The sequence below is a fragment of the Mustela lutreola genome, chromosome 8 (genome assembly GCF_030435805.1).
Source record: "Mustela lutreola isolate mMusLut2 chromosome 8, mMusLut2.pri, whole genome shotgun sequence".
In the NCBI taxonomy this organism is placed as follows: Eukaryota; Metazoa; Chordata; class Mammalia; order Carnivora; family Mustelidae; genus Mustela; species Mustela lutreola.
In genome coordinates, this window is record NC_081297.1 from 24,652,478 (window position 1) to 24,677,264 (window position 24,787).

The following is a 24,787-nucleotide window of genomic DNA, read 5'->3' on the forward strand; positions in this document are numbered from 1 at the left end:
AGCTTCCTGTTTTCATCACTGAGTATGGGGTTAACTGTGAGTTTTTTGTTTTTTTTAAATATATAGACTTTTATTATGTTGAGGTATGTTTCCTCTAGGGCCACTTAGCTGAACGTTTTTTTTTTTGTTGTTGTTGTTTGTTTTTTTTTAAGTCATGAATGGGTGTTGTATTTTGTCAACTGTTTTTTCTGTATCTGTTTATATGATGATACAGCTTTTCACCCATTTTCTTGTTAATATGATATATCATATTGATTTGGTGAATATTGAAGAATCCTTACATTCCTGGACTAAATCCCACTTGATCATGATGAATGATTTTCTTAATGTGTGGTTGAATTTGGTTTGCTAATACTTTGTTGAAAATATTTGTTTCTATGTTCATCAGGGATATTAGCCATAATTTTATCATGGTGTCTTTATCTTGTTTTGGTCTCAAGAGTAATGCTTATCTCCAAGAATGAGTGTGGAAGCATTTCTTTCTCTTCAATTTTTTTGGAATACTTTGAGAAAGATAGGTACTAACTTGTCTTTAAATGTTTGGTAAAATTCAGTAGTAGCACACCACCTGGTACTGGACTTTTGTTTGTTAGGAGTTTTTAAATTATTGATTTAATTTTGTTATTAGTAACTGGTCTTTTGAAAATTTTCTGGGAATTTAACCATTTCTTCTAGGTTGTCCGATTTGTTGGCATGTAATTTTTCATAGTATTCTCATAATTCTTTGTATTTATGTAGTATCAGTTATTCCTTCTCCATTAATGATTTTATTTTTTTCAGTCCTCTATTTTTCTTGATTGGTCTAGTTAAAGGCTTAGGCTTATCAATTTTGTTTATGTTTTCAAAGAACCAGATTTCAGGGTTTATATTATTATTAACATACAATGTGTTATTTGCTTCAGGGGTACAGGTCTGAGAACATCAGTCTTAAAAAATTTACTGCACTCACCACAGCACATATGTCTATATGTGCCCTATGTTCATAACCCAGACACCCTCTCTCTCCTTCCCATGCCCCAGCAACCCTTGGTTTCCTGAGATTTAGAGCCTCTTATGGTTTGTCTCCCTCCCTATTCCATCTTACATCATTTTTTCCCTCCCTACCCACACGACCCCTGCCTCTCAAATTCCTTATATCAGAGAGTTCATATGATAATTGTCTTTCTCTGATTGGCTTATTTCACTTAGCATGATACCCTCTAGTTCCATCCATGTTGTTGCAAATGGCAAGATTTCAGGGTTTTTTTTTTTTTTTTAAATGGCTGCATAGTATTCCATTGTGTGTGCCTGTGTGTGTGTGTGTATGTGTGTGTGTGTGACATATTCTTTATCCATTCATCTGTTTATGGACATCTAGGTTCTTAAAATAGTTTGGCTATTGTGGACATTGCTGCTATAAACATTCAGGTACACATGCCCCTTCAGATCACTACATTTATATCTTTAGGGTAAATACCCAGTACTGTGATTGCTAGGTCATAGGATAGCTCTATTTTCAACATTTTGAGGAACCTCCATACTATTTTTCCAGAGTGTCCATACCACCTTGCATTCCCACCAACAGTATAGGAGGGTTGCCTTTTCTTTGCATCCTCACCAACATCTGTCATTTCCTGACTTATTAATTATACTATTCTGACTGGTGTGAGATGGTATCTCACTGTGGTTTTGATTTGTATTTTCCTGATATCGAGTGATGTTGAGTACATTTTCATGTGTCTGTTGGCCATTTGGATGTCTTCTTTGCAGAAATGTCTGTTCATGTCTTCTACCCATTTCTTCATTGGATTATTTATTCTTTGAATATTGAGTTTGATAAGTTCTTTATAGATTTTAGAAACTAGCTCTTTATCTGATATGTCATTTAAAAATATATTCTCCCATTTAGTCAGTTGTCTTTTGGTTTTGTTGATTATTTCTTTTGCTGTGCAAAAGCTTTTGATCTTGACGAAGTCACAATAGTTCATTTTTGCTCTTGCTTCCTTTGCCTTTGGCGATGTTTCTAGAAAGAAGTAGCTGTGGCTGAGGTCGAAGAGGTTGCGGCCTGTGCTCTCCTCAAGGATCTTGATGGATTCCTGTCTCACATTGAGGTCTTTCATCCATTTTGAGTATTTTTGTGTGTGGCATAATAACTAGTTTCATTGTTTTGCATGTGGCTGTCCAATTTTCCCAACACCATTTGTTGAAGAGACAGTCTTTTTTGGACATTCTTTCCTGCTTTGTTGAAGATTAGTTGACTATAGAATTGAGGGTCCATTTCTGGGCTCTGTATTCTGTTCCATTGATCTATGGGTCTGTTTTTGTGCCAGTACCATACTGTTTTGATGATTACAGCCTTGAAGTCTGGAATTGTGATGCTGCCAACTCTGGTTTTCTTTTTCAACATTTCTCTGGCTCTTCAGGGTCTTTTCTGATTCCATATAAATTTTAGAATTATTTGTTCCATTTCTTTGAAAAACATTGATAGGGATTGCATTAAATGTGTAGATTGCTTTAGGTAGTATAGACATTTTCACAATATTTGTTCTTCCAATCCATGAGCATGGAATATTTTTCCATTTCTTCATGTCTTCCTCAATTTCTTTCATGAGTACTTTCTGGTTTTCTGAGTATAGATTCTTTGCCTCTTTGGTTAGGTTTATTCCTAGGTATATTATGGTTTTGGGTGCAATTATAAATGGGATTGACTCCTTAATTTCTCTTTCTTCTGTTGTGCTCTTGGTGTATAGAAATGCAACAGATTTCTGTGCATTGATTTTATATCCTGACACTTTACTGAATTCCCATATGAGTTCTAGTGATTTTGGCATGGAGTTCTTTGCGTTTTCCACATAAAGTATCATGTTATCTGCAAAGACTAAGAGTTTGACTTCTTTGCTGACTTGGATGCCTTTTATTTCTTTTTGTTGTCTGATTGCTGAGGCTAGGACTTTTAGTACTATGTTGAATAGCAGTGTGATATGCTATATCCCTGCTGTGTTCCTGACCTTAGGCGAAAAACTATCAGTTTTTTTGGATGATATTTGCTGTGTGTTTTTCATAGATGGCTTTGATAATATTGAGATATGCACCCTCTATCCCTACACTGTGAAGAGTTTTGATCAAAAAGGATGCTGTACTTTGTCAAATGCTTTTTCAGCATCTATTGATATAATCATATGATTCTTGTTCTTTCTTTTATTAATGTATAGTATCACATTGATTGATTTGAGGGTGTTGAACCAACCTTGCAGCCCAAGAGTAAATCCCACTTTGTGGTGGTGAATAATTGTTTGAATGTACTGTTGGATCCTATTGGCTAGTATTTTGGTGAGAATTTTTGTATCCGTGTTCATCAAGGATATTGGTCTATAATTCTCTTTTTTGATGGGGTCTTTGGTTTTGGGATCAAGGTAATGCTGGCCTCATAAAATGAGTTTGGAAGTTTTCCTTCCATTTGTACTTTTTGGAATGGTTTCATAAGAATAGGTATTAATTCTTCTTTAAATATTTGGTAGAATTCCCCCTGGGCAGCCGTCTGACCCTGGGCTCTTGTTTGTTGGGAGATTTTTTTTTTTTTTAAGATTTTATTTATTTATTTGACAGACAGAGATCACAAGTAGGCAGAGAGGCAGGCAGAGAGAGAGGAGGAAGCAGGCTCCCTGCTGAGCAGAGAGCCCGATGTGGGACTCGATCCCAGGACCCTGAGATCATGACCTGAGCCGAAGGCAGCGGCTTAACCCACTGAGCCACCCAGGTGCCCCTGTTGGGAGATTTTTGATGATTGCTTCAATCTCCTTACTGGTTATGGGTCTCTGTTCAGGTTTTCTATTTCTTCCTGGTTCAGTTGTGGTAGTTTATATGTCTCTAAGAATGCATCTATTTCTTCCAGATTGTCAAATTTGCTGGTTTATAGTTACACATAATATGTTCTTATAATTGTTTGTATTTCTTTGGTGTTGGTTGTGATTCTCCTCTTTCATTCATGATTTTATTAATTTGGGTCCTTTTTCTTTTCTTTTTGATAAGTCTGGCCACATGTTCATCAATCTTATTAATTCTTTCAAGGAAACAGCTCCTAGTTTTATTGATCTGTTCTACTGTTCTTTTGGTTTCTATTTTATTGATTTCTGTTCTGATCCTAATTATTTATCTTCTTCTGCTGGGTTTAGGCTTTCTTTGCTGTTCTTTCTCTAGCTTCTTTAGTTGTAGGGTTAGGTTGTGTACTTGAGACCTTTCTTGTTTCTTGACCTTTCTTGTTTGCTATATACGTTCCTCTCAGGACTGCCTTTGCTGTGTCCTACAGATTTTGAACAGTTATATTTTCATTTCCATTTGTTTCCATGAATTTTTTTAATCCTTCCTTAATTTCCTGGTTGACTCATTCATTCTTTAGTAGGTTGCTTTTTAACCTCCATGTATTTGAGTTTTTTCCAACTTTCCTTTTGTGATTGGGTTCTAGCTTCAGAACATTGAGGTCTAAAAATATGTAGGTAATGATCCCAATCTTTTGGTACTGGTTGAGACCTGATTTGTGACCCAGGATGTGATCTATTCTAGAGAATGTTTCATGTGCACTAGAGAAGAATGTGTATTCTGTTGCTTTGGGATGGAATGTTCCAAATATACCTATGATGTCCATCTGGTCTAGTGTGTCATTTAAGGCCTTTATTTCCTTGTCGATCTTTTGCTTGGGTGATGTGTCCATTTCAGTGAGGGGGTGTTCAAGTCCCCTACTATTATTGTATTATTGTCAGTGTGTTTCTTTGATTTTGTTATTAATTGGTTTATATAGTTGGTTGGTCCCATGTTAGGGGCATAGATATTTAAAGTGTGACAGACCTTTTAAGTAAGACATAGTGTCCTTCTTCACCTCTTATTATAGTCTTTGGCTTAAAATCTCATTTATCTGATATAAGGGTTGCCACCCCAGCTTTCTTTTGATGTCTATTAGCATGGTAAAATTTTTTCTACCCCCTCACTTTAAATCTGAAGGTGCCTTTGGGTCTAAAATGAGTATCTTGTAGACAGCATTACGATGGGTCTTGTTTTTGTTTTGTTTTGTTTTTAATCCATTCTGATACCCTTTGTCTTTTGATTGGGGAATTTATCCCATTTACATCTAGGGTAACTACTGAGAGATATGAATTTAGTGCCATTGTATTTCCTGTAAGGTGACTGTTACTGTATATTGTTTCTGTTCCTTTCTGGTCTGTTACTTTTAGGCTCTCACTTTGCTCAGAGGACCCCTTTCAATATTTCCTGTAGGAGTGGTTTGGTGCTTGCGAATTCTTTTAGTTTTTGTTTGTGCTGGAAGATTTTTATCTCTCCTTCTATTTCCAATGACAGCCTAGCTGGATTCTTGGCTAAATATTTTTCTCAATTAATGTTCTGAATATATCATGCCAGTCCTTTCTGGCCTGCCAATTCTCTATGAATAGTTCTGCTGTCAGTCTAATATTTCTACCATTGTATGTTACAGACCTCTTGTCCTGAGCTTCTTTCAGGATTTTTTCTTTGTCACTAAGACATGTAAGTTTTACTATTAGATGATGGTATGTTGACTTATTTTTATTGATTTTGAAGAGTGTTCTCTGTGGTTCCTGGATTTTGATGTTTGTTCCCCTCACCAAGTAAGGGAAATTCTCTGCTATAATTTACTCCAGTATACCTTCTGCCTCTCCCTCTCTTTCTTCTTCTTCTGTGATCCCAATTATTCTAATATTGTTTTATTTTATGGTATCCCTTATCTCTCAAATTCTTCCCTTATGGTCCAGTATTTGTTTGTCTCTCTTTTTCTCAGCTTCTTTATTCATCTTTTGGTCTTCTTTATCACTAATCCTCTCTTCTGCCTCATTTATCCTAGCAGTGGGAAACTCAGTTTTTGATTGTACCTCATTAATAGATTTTTTTATTTCAACTTGGTTAGATTTTAGTTCTTTTGTTTCTCCAGAAAGGGATTCTCTAGTATCGTCCATGCTTTTTTTCAAGCCCAGCTACCATCTTGATAATTGTCAGTCTGAACTCTAGTTCTGACATATTACTAATGTCTGTATTGATTAGGTCCCTATCGATTGGTACTGTTTCTTGTTTTTTTTGTGGTGAGTTTTTATACCTTGTCATTTTATCCAGATAAGAATAGATGAATGAGGGGTTCCTGGGTGACTCAGTGGGTTAGGCCTCTGCCTTCAGCTCAGGTTATGATCTCAGGATCCTGAGATTGAGTCCCATGTTGGGCTCCATGCTCAGCGGGGAGCCTGCTTGCCCCCCTCTCTTGGCTTACTTGTGATCTCTCTCTCCCTATCAAATAAATAAATAATTTTTTAAAAAATAGATGAATGAGAGAACAAAATATTTAAAGGGTAGCAACAACCCCAGAAAGATACACACCAAATCAGATGAGACCTGAAATTTGGGAGAGAAGAAAGGAGGAAAAAAAGTAGAAATAATAATATGCATATATTAGACTGGTGAATAGAACAGAGCCACACACTTGATTTTTGGTATATTTTGGTCTTTTAGAAGAAACTACCTCCCAAAATTTTAAAGAAAGAAAAACTTATATATATACAAAAATAAGGATAAACATGATAAAGGGATGGAATATGACTTTAAAGATGAAAATTAAAAGAGATTCTAAAAAAAATTGATAAGATAAACAGTTGGTTTGAAAAAAAGGAAAAAAAGAGGAAAGAATGTGATCAGGCTGGAGACTAGAACAAAGCCATGTGCTAGATTTAGGATATTTTTTGATCTATTAGAAGAAACTGTATCCCAAAATTTTAAAGAAAAGAAACCTGTATGTATACCAATAATAAGGTTAAATACAATGAAGGGATAGAATATGATTGTAACAATAAAAATTTAAAAAGATTTTTTAAAAGGTATTGATAAGATAAAATAGTTTAAAAACTTTAACATAAGAAAGAGGAAAAAATTAAATAAATAAATAAATAAGAAAAAAAGAAATTAAAAAAATTTAACTTTGAAACAGACTAAAGAATCATGGGGAAATAGCGATGAATTCTATGTGTTGCTTTCCCCTAGCTCTGGAGTTCTACAGTTGTCATTGATCAGTGAACTTGGTCTTGCCTGGATGTCCTTGCTAATCTTCTAGGGGACGTGCCTATTGCTGTCCTTCTCAAATGTCTTTGTCCAAGGCAGAATTGCACCACTCTTGCCAGGGGCCAGGCTAAGTGTTCCACTTAGGGTTTCTCTTGGGAGATTTTGTTCCCTGAACGCTTTCCATAGAGCTTTGGAGGACAGGAATTAAAATGGCAGCCTCCCTATCTCCAGCCACATAGGAGCTTAGAGCTCAGATCCCCACTCCTCAGTGTACCCTCAGAGAAAAACATCAGCCACTCCCTTGTCCCTGGTCTCTGGCCACACTTCATGCTCACCTGGCCTATGACTGATGGTTTCTATCTCTGGTACATGGTCCCATTCGAAGTTTCCAAACCCAGCAGATTCCTGCAGTGCACTCTTGTGCCACTCCTCCTGGAGGAGAAAGGAGGGGGGTCTCCCCAGATCTGCCACTTGTGGGGTCCATGTTCAAAGAGCAGTGGCATGACTGTGCCTTCGATCATGGTTTAAGGTAAACCCAAGCTGGGAGACCCCTGCTTCACTCCATCTCTACCCTCAGCTTCCCCTCTCCAATACCTGGGAGCTTTGCCATACTCAGGCACCCCCCAATCTTTTTGTGACCTCCCAGTCCTGAGAACACACTCTCCCTACAAGAGATCCACCCCCCACTTCACATCTAGAACGACGTCCCTCAGTGCAGCAGACTTCTAAAAGTTCCAATTCTGTGCTCTTTCCAGGAGCTTTCCAGGAGCAGTTCCCTCCCCCATAGTCTATCTTCCTGTATATCACCTTGGATTCACTTCTTCGCATGTCCTACCTTCCAGGAAGTGGTTGCTTTTCTATTCCTAGAATTGCTGCTCTTCTCTTCTCTGTCCTGTTGAGATTGTAGGTGTTCAGAATGGTTTGATAACTATCTAGCTGAACTCCTGGGACCCATTAATATTAGGTCTCCTGTTCCTCCACCATTTTGCTCCTCCTCCCCAGCTTTTTTCATTTTATTGATATTTCCTCCCTTCCTTCTTTCTATCCTTCCTTCCCTGTTTCATTTCTTTCCACTCTAATCTTTATTCTTTTCTTCTTTCTACTAACTGAGTTCTCTTTGTTTTTCTTTTTCTAGGTGTAAGGTTTTCTTTAGGTGTAAGGTTAGATTTTTTTAATTTGCATGCTTTTTTAATTTCTTGAGGTAATCCTGTATTGCTATAAACTTTCTTTCAGAGATGCTTTTAATGTGTATTGAAGATTTTGGACTGTTATGTTTCATTTTCATTTATCTCTATGTATTTTTAAATTTCCTCTTTGATATATTCATTGATTATTTAATAGCATGCTGTTTAACCTCCACAGGTTTGTGCTTTTTTTCACTTTTATCATGTAATTGAGTTCTGGTTTTATACTGTTCTGGCCAGAAAAGATCTTTGATAAAGTTTCTGTCTTCTTAAATTTGAGACCTGTTTTGTGACCTAATATGTGATCTGTCTTGGAAACTGTTCTGTTTACACTTGAAAAGAATGTGTATTATGCTGTTTTAGGATGGGATTTCTGTGTAAATCTGTTAAATTCATCTGGCCTAATGTGTCATTCAAAGCCATTGTTTCCATGTTGATTTTCTTGTCTGGACAATCTCTCCATAGATGTAAGTGGGATGTTAAAACTCCCTACTATTATTGTGTTACTGTTAGTTTCTCCCTTTATTTCTGTTAACATTATCTTTATGTATTTAGGTGATTTTATGTTAAGTGCATAGATATAACCACAATTGTTATAACCTATTGTTATATTGATCTCTATATCATTGTATAATGCTTTTTTTTTTTTTAAGATTTTATTTATTTATTTGACAGACAGAGATCACAAGTAGGCAGAGAGGCAGGCAGAGAGAGAGAGAGGAGAAAGTAGGCTTTCTGCGGAGCAGATAGCCCAATGCGGGGCTCGATCCCAGGACACTGGGACTCTGACCTGAGCCGAAGGCAGAGGCCTTAACCCACTGAGCCACACAGGCGCCCCTGTATAATGCTTTTATTTGTCTCTTGTTAAAGTCTTCATTTTAAAATCTATTTTATCTAACTATTGCTACCCTGTTTTTTTCCCCCACTTCCATTTGCATAGAATGACTTTCCCCCATTCCTTTGCTTTTATTCTGTATGTTTCTGTAAGTATGAAATTAGTCTCTTGTAGACAGCATACATGTGGGTCTTAACTTCTTTGAGTTCTTGTTTTGTTTTCTTTTGTTTTTTAATATATTTAGTCTTCCTGTGTCTTTTGATTAGAGTAGTCCATTTACACTTAAAGTAATATGATAGGTATATAATTCTACTTTGGTTATTGCTTTCTAGATATTTTTGTTGTTCTCTGTTTCTTCTTTTGCTCTCATCTCTTGTGGTTTGATGGTTTTCTTTGGTGTTATGATTAGATTCCTTTTTCTTTATTTTTTGTGTATCTATTGTAGGTTTTTGATTTTGTGGTTCTGCTGGGTTCATATGTAGCATCTTATGTGTATAGTAGTCTATGTTAAGTTGATGGTTGCTTAAGTTTGAACATATTCTAAAAGCAGTAAATTTTTACCCCCTTCACATTTTATGTATGTGTTATCATATTTTACATTTTATTATTTTGTGCAAAGTAAAATTTGTCCCTTGACTAATTATTGTAGATATAATTGATTTAACTACTTGTGTTTTCACCTTCATACCAGCTTTGTACATAATTAGTCTACTCTCTTTACTATATGTTTGCATTTACCTGTGAAATATTTTCCTTTCATAATTTCTTCAATTTATGGCCTTTTCTTTACACCTAAAGGATTTTCTTCGACATTTATTATAGGGCTGCTTTGATGATGATGAACTCCTTTGAGTTTTTTCTGGGAAACTCTTCATCGTTCCTTCAATTGTGAATGGTAATACTGTCAAAACCCATTACTTCTTTCTTCTTCTTTTTCCTTATCAACTAGTCAAATAGTCCCTCAGGTGCACTGGGTAGTTGATGGGGGCTAAAAGAATAAATTTTCTCCATCTTGAATGGTATACATTTATTTCCCTTTATTCTTCAGGACCTGCATCTCAGTTTCTATGACCTGCTTTTTACATAGACTTACTTAATATTTCTACCCCATTTGGTGTTCATTTAGCTACTTATCTAGATTTTCACTGCCAAAAATTCTGCATTCTTTTTCCCCCATAAAACTTAGGTATGTATGTATGTATGTATGTATGTATTTGTTATAATTTCAAGTTTTTATTTAAATTCCTGTTAGTTAACATACAGTGTAATATTAATTTCAGATATGCAGAATTTAGTAAGTTGTCACTTACATACAACACCCAGTGCTTATTACAACAAGTGCCCTCCTTAATACCAGTTGCCCATTTAGCTCATCCCCTGTCTACCTACCCTCCAGAATCCCATTTTTTCTCTATAATTAAGAATCTGTTTCTTGGTTTTCCTCTCTACTTTTACCCCTTGTGTTCACTTGTTTTATTTCTTAAATTCCACATGAGAGATCATATGGTATTTTTTTTCTGATTTATTTTGCTTAGCATCATACTCTCTAGCACGTCACTTGCAAATGACAAGATTTCATTACTTTTTATGGCTGAGCTTTTTTTTTTTTTTAAAGATTTTATTTAGTAATATTACATTGTGTTATATGTCATAACATCTTTATCCATTCATCAGTGGATGGACATTTGGGCTCCTTACATAATTTGGCTATTCTTGATAATGCTGCCATAAACATTGAGGTGCATATATTCCTTCAAATGAGTATTTTTGTATCCTTTGGATAAGTCCCTCACAGTGCAGTTGCTGGGTTGAAGGGTAGTTCAATTTTTAACTTTTTGAGGAGACTCCATGCTGTTTTCCACAGTGGCTATGCCAGTTTGCTTTCCCACAAATAGTGCAAGAGGGTTTCCCTTTCTCTGAGTCCTTGCCAACACCCATTGTTTTCTGCATTGATTTTAGTCATTCTGACAGGTGTAAGATAATATCTCATTGTACTTTTGATGTTTATTTCCCTATGATGAATGTGCAGAGTCTTGATAATTTAATAATCATTAAATTATTTTAATAATTTCATTGTTAAGTATTTTCACTGTTTGCTATCGGTACATCAGAATTGTTCTTATAGGATATATTTGGATCACCATTTTAGTGATTTTTACATCATCTTTTTCATGATTTAAATAAATTAATCATTTTATTTTTGTTGATTTCTCTAAATTTTGGAAAGAATTCTACCTCTTGGTATCTAATTTATAACTCTGTTTTACATAGTATTCAATCTGTTGTTTCCTGTCTTTTTCTTTTTTTCTTTTTTTTTTTTAATATAATTTTTTATTTTTTATAAACATATATTTTTATCCCCAGGGGTACAGGTCTGTGAATCACCAGGTTTACACACTTCACAGCACTCACCAAAACACATACCCTCCCCAATGTCCATAATACCACCCCCTTCTCCCAAAACCCCTCCCCCCAGCAACCCTCAGTTTGTTTTGTGAGATTAAGAGTCACTTATGGTTTGTCTCCCTCCCAATCCTGTCTTTTTCTTATTTTTTAATGCAGAAATTGTGGTTTTTATCTCTTGCTGTCTTTACTGATTTTAAATGGCTTATTTCTGATTGCTCTATTTTCCTAATAATAATTAATTCATATTGCATTTAATATATGTCATATAGTTTTCCCAGTATATAAATAAATTATGTAAAATACACCATAACCCTATCAGCTAAATATTTTTTATTAAACTATAAATGACCTATAATAACTTGTTAGTTTCAGGTACACAACATAGTGATTCAGTATTTTTATGCATTATAAAGTCCCTACAATAAGTCTGTTATTGTGTCACTATGTAAAGTTACTATAATATTGTCGACTGTATTCCCTCTACTGTATATTACATCTCCATGACTTACTTTATAACTGAAACTTTGTACTTTTCAATCCCCTTAATCTTTTCTCACCCCCAACTGCTCCCCTGTATGGTAACCAACAGTTTGTTTATTGTGTTTGTAAGTCTACAGTTTTATACATTTCTCATTGCTCACCAAGATATAGTCTCAATCCCCTTTATCTGTTTCACCTATTCTTCCCTCCCACCAGCCCTCAAGGAATCACCAGTTTGTTCCCTTTTTTTTTGTTTGTTTGTTTCTTTTTTGTTTGTTCATTTTGTTTTTTTCTTAAATTCTACATATAGTGAAATCATATGGTATTTATATTTCTCTGGGTTATTTGCCTTAGCATTATACCATCTAGATGCATCCATGTTGCAAATGGCAAATTTCATTTTTTTATGGCTGAGTAATACTATATCGTATATACATACATAGGTATATCACATCTTTTTTATCCATTCTTCTATTGATGGATACTTGGTTTGCTTACTTAACTACTAAACTGCACTAAACAGGGGTGCATATATCTTTTTGATTTAGTGTTTTCATTTTCTTTACGTAAATACTCAGGAGAGGAATTGTTGGCTCATTTCTTGGTTTAATTTTTTGAGCAACCTCTGTACTTCCATAGTGACTGCACCCATTTGCATTCTTACCAACAGTACTCAAAGATTCCTTATTTTTAGTCTTTTTGATACTGGTCAGTTTGACAGATGTGAAGTGATATTTTCTTGTGGTTATGATTTGCATTACCCTAATGATTAGTAATGTCAAGAATCCCTATGTGTCTGTGTCTGTGTCTTTGGGAAAATGTCTATTCAGTTCCTCTGTACATTTTTAAATCAGGTTGTATGTTTTTTCGGTGTTCAGTTTTAGAAGTTCTTTATATATTTTAGATTTTAATACTTTTTCAAATCATTTCCAAATTTCTTCTTTTAGTAGGTTCCCTTTTAATGTGTTGATGGTTTACTTAGCTTTGCAAAGCATTCAGTTTAATGTACTTCCAGTTGTTTATTTTTGCTTTTGTTCTCCTTGTTTGAGGAACTGATCCAAAAAAAACATTGCTAAGATGGATGTCCGAAAGTTTGCTGCCTGTTTTCTTCTCTGAATTTTATGGTTTCACATCTTACATTTAGGTCTTTAATCCATATTGAGTTAATATTTGTTTATGTTATAAAAAACTGGTCCAGCTTTGTTATTTTGCAGGTAGCTGTCCAGTTTTCTCAACGCCATTTGTTGAATTCTCAACACCATTTGTTGAAGAGCCTTATTTCTTTTTTAAGATTTTATTTATTTATTTAACAGATAGACATAGTGAGAGAGGGAACATAAGAAGGAGGAGTGGGAGAGGGAGAAGTAGGATTCCCACTGATCAGGGAGCCCCATGTGGGGCTTGATCCCGTGTCCCTGTGATCATGACCTGAGCCAAAGGCTTAACAACTGAGCCATCCAGGTGCCCCACCTTTTTTTTTCTTTTTAAGATTTTTAAAATTTATTCATTTGAGAGTGAGAGAGAGTGAACACAAGCAGAGGGGAGCAACACACAGTGGGAGAGGGAGAAGCGGGCTCCATGCTGAGCAGAGAGGGAGACCTGGGATTGAACCCCAGGTCCCTGGGACCAAGACCTGAAGTGAAGGCAGATTACTTAACTGACTGAGCTGCCCAGAAGTCCTGAGACCCTGTCTTTTCCTCATGTATTTTCTTGTCCCCTAATCTCCTCAGAGATTAATCGACCATGTAAATGGGGGTTTATTTCAAGGCTTTAAACATTTTAAGAATACTCTTCCAATCTTAGAGCATGAAATATTTTTCCATTCATTTTTGACTACCTGAATTTCTTTTTTTAAAGATTTTATTTATTTATATTTGACAGAGAGAGAGAGAGACAGCAAGAGAGAGAACACAAGCTGGTGGAGTGAGACAGGGAGAAGAAAGTTTCCCAAGGAGCAGGGAGCCCAATGTGGGGCTCTATTCCAGGAACGTGGGATCATGACCTAAGGCCCAGCCAGATGCTTGACGACTGAGCCACCCAGGCACCCCACTACCTAATTTTTTTCGTCAGTTTTTGCAGTTCTCAGTGCAAAGGATTTCACTTTCTTATTAAATTTATAACTAAGCATTTTATTAATTTTGATATAACTGTAGATGGGATTATTTTCTTAATTTCTCTTCCTTGTAGCTCATTATTAGTGTGCAGAAACACAACTGATCTTTATATGTTAATTTTGTCTTCTGTAATTTTAATTCATTTATTATAATGGTTTTTTGGTGGAGTTTTTAGGGTTTCTATATATAAAGTATCATGTCATCTGTAAGAAGAGTCAGTTTTACTTCTTCATTTCCAATTTGTATGCCTCTTATTTTTTTCTTGCCTAATTGCTCTCACTTAGAACCTTCAGTATTATGCTGACTAAAAACTATGATTGCAAGCAGCCTTGTTTTGTTCTAGAGCTTAGAGGAAAAGCTTTCAGTTTTCCACTTTTATGTATGATGTGTTAGCTATGGGTTTGTTATGTACGATCTGTATTATGTTGAGATAGGTCCCTTCTCTAACTACTTGGTTGAAAGTTTTCACTATAAATGGCTATTGAAGTTTGTTGAGTGCTTTTTCTGCAACTCCTAAGATGATTATATGATTTTTATCCTATGTTTTATTAATGTATATCATGTTGATTGTTTTGTGAATGTTGCATCATCCCTGCATCTCAAGAATAATTCCCACCTGAGTGTATGCTCCCTTTAATTTATTGTTGAATTTAATTCACTGCTATGTTGTTGAAATATTTGCATTTATGTTCATAACACATATTGTCTTGGTTTTTGTTTTGTTTTGGTGTGTGTGTCTTTGGTTTAGATATCAGGATAATTCTATCATAAGATGGGTTTGGAACTACTATTTTCTCTTCATTCTTTTTGAATAATTTGAGAAAGATGGGTACTAACTCTTTTTAAATATTTGGTAAAATTTACCAGTCAAGGCATCTGTTCCTGGACTTAGATTTTGTTGGAGCTTTTAAATTACAGATTTAATTTAATTACTTATTACAGTCTATTCAGATTTTCACACCTTTTTGATTCAATCTTAGAAGATTGTGTGTTTCTAGGAGTTTCTCCATTTTCCCCCTTAGGCTTTCCAATTTTTTGGCATATAATTGTTATAGTCTCTTTTAATATTTTCATTTTTGTGATGATGTCAGTTGTAACTTATCTTTTTTTCCCTGATTTTATTTGTGCCCTCTTTTTCTCTTGATGAGTTTGCCAATAGGTTCATTGATTTTATTGATCTTTTCAAAGAAACAGCATTTAATTTCATTGATTCTTGTTTTTAAGCATCCATTCCTTTTATTTCCACTAAGACTTTGTTCTTTTGCTAGTTCTTTTAGGTGTACAGTTCGGTTGTTTATTTAAGATTTTGTGTATATCTTCAAGCAGGCTTGTATCACAGTGATTTCCCTCTTAAAATTGTTTTTGCTGTGTTTTACAGATTTGGGAATGTTGTGTTTCATTTTCATTTCTTTCTGTGTACTTTTTGATTTTCTGTTTGATTTCTTCATTGACCTTTTGTCGTTTAGCCTCCATCTCTTTGTATTTTCTGTTTGTGTTTTTTTCCATTTTCCTTCTTGTAATTGATATCCAGTTTAATACCAGGGTTGTCATACAAAACGTTTAATATGACTTTAGAATGCTTTAATTTATTGTGACATGTTTTGTGGCCAACTCGATCTCTCCTGAGGAATGTTCCATCTGCATTTCAAAAGAACTGTGTATTCTGCTTTTTTTTTTTTTTAATGGAATGTTTTGTGTATATCTGTTGGGTCCATCTGATCTAAAGTGTCATTTAATGTCAGTTCCCTTGATTTTCTGTCCAGATGATCTATCCATTGATATAAATTTTATTACTGTCAATTTCTCTCTTTGTGTCTGTTAACATTTATATATTTACATTCCCCAATGTTGGGTATATAACTATTTACAATTCTCTTGTTGGATAGATCCCTTTGTCACTGTGTAATGTCCTTTGTTTTTTGTTAGTTTTTTAAAAATAATCTATTGTCTGTGATAGTCTAGCTTTTTTTCCATTTATATGATATATCTTTTTCCATTCTTTCAGTTTTTCTCTGCATGTGTTTTTAGATCTGAAGTGAGTCTCTTGTAGGCAGCATATAGATAAATCTTTTCTTTTCTCCCTTCAGCCACTCTAGGTCTTTTGAATGGACCATATAGTCCATTTTCATTTAAAGTAACTATTGATACATATACACTAATTGCTACTTTATCCATTGTTCTCTGTTTTTGTAGTCTGCTCCTTTTGTTTTTGCTTGGTCTCTTCCTTCGTGGTTTTGATGTTTTCTTCAGTATTATGTTTTCATTTATTTTTCTTTTCATTTTCTGGTGTTTTTATCATAGATTTTTATTTCTAATTACCATGAAGTTCATATATATTGACATATATATATTATTATACACACACATACATATGTATATGTTTAGCACCTTGTTTTAAGCTGATAGTTGTTTAAGGTAGAATACATTCTAAAAGCACTACATTGTTACTCTCCCTTCATGTTTTATGCTTTGATGTTATATTTTATATCTGTTAATTTTTTCTCTCATATACTTACTTTACTTACAGTTTATTTTACTCTTTTTTGTCTTTGAACCTACAGGTTAGCTTTTTCATTAGCTGATAGTCTACCTTTATACTTGCTTTTACCAGTTATTTTTTTCTTTCATATACTTTCTCATTTCTAGTTATTGCCTTTCTTTCTGCTCAAAAAATACCCTTTAACATTTTTTGTAAGGCCAGGTTAGACTGTTTTTTCTTGTCTGGGAAGCTCTTTAACTCTGAATAATAATCACATGAAGCCTTAGAGTGTTATGGGGTTTCCCTCCTATGTTTGTATTTCTCTGACTGCTTTTAAGATTATTTTTCTTTAATTTTTTTCATTTAAAAAAATGTCTTGCATATCTTGATGTGGATCTCTTTGGATTTCTCTTGCTTGGGATTCTCTGTGCTTTCTGAACATAGATGTCAGTTGCCTCCCCCAGACTATGGATATTTTCAGCCATTATTTCTCTACATAAGTTTTCTGCCTCTCTCTTTATCTTTTTCTTTCTAGACCCTTATAATGCAAATGTTATTCTGCCTGAGGTTGTTCTAGAGATTTCTTAAGCTATATTTTTATAAAATTCTTTTCTCTTTTAGCTAGTTTTATTAGGTGATATCTACTATTCTGTTTTCCTGATTTCTGATCCATTCTTCTACATATTTTAATAACTGTTGATTTCTCCTTGTGTATTTTTCATTTCAGTTTTTGTATTCAGCTCTGATGTTTTTTCCTTATAGTTTTTATTTGTTAAAGTTCTTACTGTGTTCCTACATTTTTTTCTCCCTAGTTTGGTGAGCATCTTTATGACTATTACTTTCTTTCTTTCTTTTTCAGAATATTTGGGAGAGAGAGCAAGAGAGAGCAGAAGAGTGAGTACAAGAATGAGCAGGGGGGGAAGAGCAGAGGGAAAGGGAGAAGCAGGCCCCTCACTGAACAGGAAGCCCAACCTGGGGCTTAATCCAGGACCTTGGGATCATGACTTGAGCTAAAGGCAGATGCTTAACCAACTGAGCCACCCAGGCACCCCTTTTAAAAACTATTACTTTCAATCACTTGTCAGATTATTTGCCTCTATTTTACTGTCTCCTATCCCCCAAAGATTCGTCTTGTTCTTTGTTTCAAATGTATTCCTGTGGCTCTTCATTTTATTTTACTTTGTGTATTGGTTTCTAAGAATTAAACACAACAGTTACCTATCCTAGCGTTGAAGGAATGACCTTGTATAGGAGCATCCCTTGTAGACTGCCCATGACTAGTGACTTTGGTAGGATGGCTGGAGTTGAAGTGAGCATGGGTCAGGCAGTCCCAGGGTGTACTCCCTCAGGGTTGTCTTGATGGAATTTCTAGAACTGGAGTAGGTACTGGCTAGAGGGTCGTACAATACACACTGCCAAGGTTAGATGGAACTGGTGTTGGTACAGTTTAGGCCTGCCCCTGGTGGGATGGTGGAAGTAGAACAGTATAGTTTTAGAAATAGCAGGGTGTAAAACACCAGGGCCGTTTTGGTCGGGCGGGGTTGGGGGGGGTCCACACAGCTAATGTCAGGAAAATGTCACTGGGGTCTTGGAACATTCTCTATTGAGGACCACTTTGGTGGGGACTGGTGGGTGTGTCCTTCAGCTGCTGTACCTAGTCCACTTTGGTGGCATAGCAATGAGTAGAACAGGCATGGGTTTGAGCTATCCCAGAGTACCCTCACCAGGGCACCATTAGGCTGTCCTAATGAATGGTTGGAGTGAGAGTAGGTTTGCCCAGAAGTGTCCTAGGGTGTGCCATGCTGGGGCCACCCAGGCAGTACAGCTGGAGCTGAAGTGGGTCAAGGATCTGGGGTTTTCTGGGCTGGCCCTAGTAGGCCTACTAATGTGCCTGGACCCTGCTCCTGTCTGTACTATGAGGGTAGAAGGGGAATATTTAAAAAAAAAAAAAAATGGTGCTTGCGTGTCTCTGACCCAGAGAGAACTCAATCAGCTACTTGCTCATTCAGTGAATTCTCCATGGTTGGTAGAGATTTCCTTTACTTATAGTCTAATTTCCCTTTTAACTACTGCTTTTTTGTTGTGCACCAAGATGGACGAGTGCCTGTGAACATCTCAGTGATATTCCTCCCTACTGCAGGTCACCACGTCCGGGATGGTGTTCACATTTTTATTGTGTCTCTTTGTATTTTCTTACCCTATTTTATGTGGTTCCTCCACCATTTGCTGTACAGGAGTTGCTCAGTCAGCCCTCAGGTCTTCTTCAGGAGAACTTGCTCTGTATATAGGTATAATTCCAGTCTGTCCCGGGGAGGAGGTGAGTTCAAGGTCTTCTTATATCACTTGGGCCACCTCCCCCGGGTAAATACTATTACTACTCCACTCCACAAATGGGAAAATTGAAACAAGATAGTTTTAGAATATATCAATGATACTAAGTAGTTTATTAGTAGCTGAGCTGTGATTTGAACTTGTTGAAGCCATTCTTAATCATTCCTGTGTATTGCCTGACATAACATAAAATGTTCTCTTAGATTTTCTTGAGAAAGTGAATTAGAATACCTCTGAATTGTTCTTGTTTCCTGCATTAACCATTTCCCAGAAGACATTTGTGCTGATTCTTCAGCATGTTCCTTGCCTTTGAACTTGAGTACTTTTTCACATAAACTGTTACCTTTCTTGAATCCTTATTGGAGAAGACATATCCATGCTTAGTATTGCCACCCAGTGTGGATTCTTTCAGAATTTGTGACCCCTGTTTGAAGACTCCAGATCTATTATACCAAGGGAGAGAGGAATTGTAGGCTTATTGTTGTGTTGTGTTATCTTTCAGATATCCAAACAACTTGTGAGAGTGAGAAGTAACAGATTCGCAAGCAAGGTTTTCTCCTCTCTGCTCAAGCTCTTCTCCCCTATATTCATGTAGCAGCTGATAGTCTTTACCCAAGCCACTTGTGTAACTTGTCAGTAGGAATGTCAACTTGTCAGTAGGAACCTTAATTACAAATGAAAATTGAGTAAACATTGCTTTGGGCTTCCTGTTAGATATGTCCTTGTGGTGCCTGGTGCATTTATATGCCTACTGAGACTGAGAGCAACTTTTTAATTGACCCATGTCCCCCATATCTCCCATGCCCAACTTTTGCCTGAACTTCAGGGGTATTAGTGGAATTTCACTCTAGGGCCACTAAGCCATGTTGTTACTTTTCATAGAGGTAGTAGAGGATCAGGATAGTTTTACTCTTCCATACAGTTCTATCTGTAGAAATTTCTTACTGTTTTTGGTGTAGATCTGGAGTATGTAATGTCAAACAAATAATATAGTTCTTCTTTTTAAAAGTTTCTTTTTAATAGGAGTCTAGGAAAAGGACAGGATAGGTAGGCACCTGCATGCAAATTTGCTTTTTCACACAGAATCCTAAGTAGCAAATTATGAGGTGTTCCATTAGATCATGGTAAAAACCAGACTATAAATTTCATAAGTTTCCAGACACAGTGTTCTTAAGTTATATCTATACCATAAGAGCAGATTTTGATTTTTGGCAAGGCCCTTGCAAAAACTGTTCATGGAAGCTCTGTAAAATCAACAGTAGACATTATTGGGAGGGTTTATTCCTGGCAGAGATGGGGGGGCCCACATCTTAGCAGAAATGCGGGAGGGAGAAGCTAACTTCAATTGTCTGTAAACTGACTTCATTGGAAGGGCTGTGCTGAGATGAGCAATTCTATTTAGAATGGCTGCTGCTCATCTTTCCACCAAGATAATCCTCTGATTGCAACACAAAAAAAGCAGATGTAGCATTTGAAGGGACATTCTGCTTTTCAAACTCTAAATGCTTTCACATTCCAATATTACTCCCAATGAACCCAAAAGTCACAGAAATAATCATCTGAAGTTCTACAGCGTGAAGACCTCAAGAAATTTGAGGCCTGACTTTAAACCAGAGAAGATTCCTGAATGCAAAACCTCATAAAAATTGGAATTTTTGCCTTCTCTGTTGTCTTCCATATAGTCTCTTGCCTCTTTGCTAAATATCAAAGATATTTATGCTTAAACAAATGTTGTCTCCCTCTCAGTGCATCCTCTCCTTCTGGCAGGGAAGTCATCATGCTGAATTAGTGGCACTTTCCATGGCAACAGACTGTGATGTCAGAAATGCGGTGCCAAGCAATTAGATTTTGGAGGTGCCACAGTTGGGAATCTAAAGCTCCAAGGATGATTATGAGACAGAGCAGTTGTTGTAAAGGAAAACCTCAGTAAAAACTGAGTGTCTAATGTGTGCCCTCTGAGGTCTGTTGCTGAGTAAGAGTGACAGCAAATGAAGCCAGATGAGGGGGAAAGGGATGCAGTATTGGAGACAAGGTTTCAATGGAGAAGTATGTTGATAGAGGAAATTTGCAGAAGGTCACATTCAGATGGTTGGCACTCTGCCATGTTCTGCAGCTTTGATGCTTCACAGGTGTTCTCTAAGGTGTAAAAGGGAGATGCTCCTGAGACCCACAGTCTCTCACTGAGAGAGACAAAGGAGTCAGGACATTGAGGAAGAGCTAACTCTTTGCTTTTCTTTCTTGAAAAGTAGGAGTGTGGCAACTTGCACAGTTCACCTGCTTTCCAGGATGAAGCACCTTGACGTCAAGACCTTCGTGAGACCTGAAGAGTGAGGCTGTGTTGGAGGAAGGGTGCCCTATGACTCCGTCAGATTTCCAACAAAAATTTTCAAGAGGAGGTAATGGGTGGTGGTCTCGAATGTTAGTCATAGGAACAATCTGGGAAGTGTTTTTTTTTTTTTTTAAAGATTTTATGTATTTATTTGACAGAGAGAAATCACAAGTAGATGGAGAGGCAGGCAGAGAGAGAGAGGGAAGCAGGCTCCCTGCTGAGCAGAGAGCCCGATGCGGGACTTGATCCCAGGACCCTGAGATCATGACCTGAGCCTAAGGCAGTGGCTTAACCCACTGAGCCACCCAGGTGCCCTGGGAAGTGTTTTGAAATGGACTCCTTCAAAGTCTTCGCCTGTTCTTCACAGGGTCTATGTTGGATTTGCAAGGGATGAAACCAATACCTGTGAAAAATCATACATGAAGTTTTAAAATACACATTTCAGTGATACAGTATGGATAAATTTGGACTGCATATGGCTTCTTATGTAAAGGAAAATTTCTTCTCCTTTTAGTAACACATTGTCTGCTGCCTGTGCTTAGCACCTTCTGCCATATGCTCCTTAAAACAAGCTGCTGCAATTCAAGAACTAGCCCTAGTAATTAAGATCAAATGAGCCAGATGAAGAAAATGAGCTGGTGAACCACATGCCAATGGAACCCAGCCTTTTTATATTAAAAAAAAAAAAATTAGGGGAGAAAGAAAAACAATTCTTTCCTAATGGACTACTCTGAGTATTTGCAGGCAATCCACATTCAGAGTTATGGTTAACATTTATACTTGTATTTTGAGTTATTCTGTACTTGATAGATGAGCTCTGTGGAAATATTTGCTGTTGGATCCTGGGCCATCCCTATGTAACATAAAATAATAGTACTCAAGTCATAATTGCATACAATTTATTTCATGAAAAGTAGAATATAATAGAGAAGGCACTACAAAATATTTTGAGATTGTCTTAAAAATCCTTAGAGATAGTTGCCCTCTCATTTTTTGTATTTTAAATGGAGAAGTTGAGGTCCAAAGAGTGAATTACTTTCCCCTGGTCACTGAGCTATCTAAAGACAGAGCTCAGATTAGAACGTGGGTGGGATTTCTGACTCACCTACTGGTTTAGCAGTTCTCAGAATTGAGCATGCATTAGAAACTCCTGGAGGACTTGTTAAAGCACAGTTCACTGGGCACCGCCTCCAGAGTTTCTCCTAGGTTGAGGCCTAGAATTTAGCTTTCCAAAAGAGTTCCCAGGAGAAACTAATCTATAGGCGTTACTTACCAATTTGTGGTCGATGCTCAGGAAACCACTGGTTTAATTCTTTTTTGTTTATATCCGGGTTTCTTAAATAGTGGTGGAGCCTCTATTTGAATTACCTGGAAGGGAAGTTGCTTATTAGAAATAAAGATTATTGGGTGCATCTTAGAGATACTCAGACTGAATCTCTGGATATCTTCTTTGTACACAATTACCTCTGGTAATTTCTGTACACATCAAACTCTGAAAGTCACAGTACTTCAAAAAGTCAAACTTTGAACTTCTTGGTGAGATGATAAAATTCAGTTGCCTGAATTCTACTTCATTTTTTCAAATCTTTAAGTTAATGATCAAAGGAGTAAAGAATTGGGGCACCTGGGTGGCTCAGTAGGTTAAAGCCTCTGCCTTCAGCTTGGGTCATGATCCCAGGCTTCTGGGATCGAGCCCTGCATCAAGCTCTCTGCTCAGTGGGGAGCCTATTTCCTCTCTCTCTGCCTGCCTCTCTGCCTACTTGTGATCTCTCTCTCTGTGTCCCATAAACAAAATCTTAAAAAAAAAAAAAAAAAAGAGTAAAGAATTAAAAACCTGGTTGCACCTGGGTAGCTCAGTCTTTAAGCATCTGCCTTCGGCTCAGGTCACGATCCCAGGGTCCTGAGAACAAGTCCCACATCCTGCTCTCTGTTCAGCAGATAGCCTGCTTTTCCCCTCTCGCACTCCCTCTAGTTGCATTTCCTCTCTTTCTGTCTCTCTCTGTCTGTCAAATAAATAAATCTTTTTTTAAAAATCATGAGATTATCTTTAAAACAACAACAACAACAAAACCAGCATCCAAGGTAGGAAAATGTGACTAATGTGTTAGTTTTATGCCAAAAATTTCTAGGAATTGTTGTAAGATATGCAAATGAGATGCAGTGGAGCAAGATGTGTTAGACCGCTCAGCCTCTAGAGAAAGCAGTAGACTGACTAAGGGGGAAAAAGTCATAACGGAGCTCCACTAATACCCTGTGACGAGAGGGGCAGGGGACAAGTTGATAACAGAATATGAGATGTGAAATCTGGTCTACCATCTTGGATAAGTTCATTCTAACCACATGCATGTGGAGAAGCCTGGGTTTTCTTGGTGATGGCACATAGGTTAGTTGTACATGAGGGCATCGTGACAGGTAGACAAAGCACCATTCCGGTAAAGATGTGTGAAGTGACATCATGAGGGCCCAGGCAAAATTTTGAGCATCAGTCTAGCAGTTTTGCTTGATAACCATCACAAAGGAAAAACTGCTCCAAGGTAGGATTCCTCTGCTTGGGGTACTCACACTGCAGTCTCTATCCATAGATAAACAAGTAAAGTGAAGACTGAACCGAAAATTACATTAATCAACTCGGCATTTTAAGACTCCAAGGCTGTTTGTAAGTGCAAATGGGTGTGCTTCGTGAGGGAATTCAGGGAGCACATATTTGTCTGACAAGTGGAAAAACCCAAGCAGGGAAGTCTGGAAGAACTTTTCTTGCTTCACAATAGGACTTAAGAATTACGTACCAAATGAATTGTCAAGCATGTATAATAAAAATAGAAAGATATTCTAAGGATTGCAAGGATTCGTAAGGAAACACCTATGTGCTCTTCCAGAAAATATGGTGTAGTATAGACAACCAAATGATGAATATGACAAAGGAAAAACATTCCAATAGAAAAATGGATAAAAAGATAAATAGGCAATTAATGGAGGAAACAAAAGTAAACATATGAAAAGATCCCTTTAGCTCCACTAAAGAAATGTAAATTAAAACAAAGAAATGCCAACTTTTTGCCCACCATTTTAGCAAAAATTGAAAAATGTGAAAACATGGAAAAGGATATGAGGAAATAGTCATTTTTACTCCTTTGGAGGGGCAATTTAGAATACAATTTTAGAAGGCAATTTCATAATATGTATCAAAAGAAAAAAAATACACATACCTTGGAACTGACTACCCATTACAGTAATTCTAAATCAGCAGCAATAATGAGACCTAAAAATATTAACATATAATAATGTGCATCATGACATTATTAATTTTTGTGAACAGTTTGGAATAACTTTAATATTCAAACACTCATTTAAATAATTAAATACATTACCAGATAGTCATGGTAGTTACTGAAGGGCATTTAAGGAATATCAAATTATGCTTAGTATTTCTAACTGATAGTGTAGATTACCAAGTCCTATGTTTAGACAGAAAAATTATACATAAAGAAACATACATCCATGTTCTATCTTTTCCATATCTTGTACAGTGCAAATGTTTTGTTTAAAAATATTGCAAATAGTGTCTAGTTACATAAATATTCCACG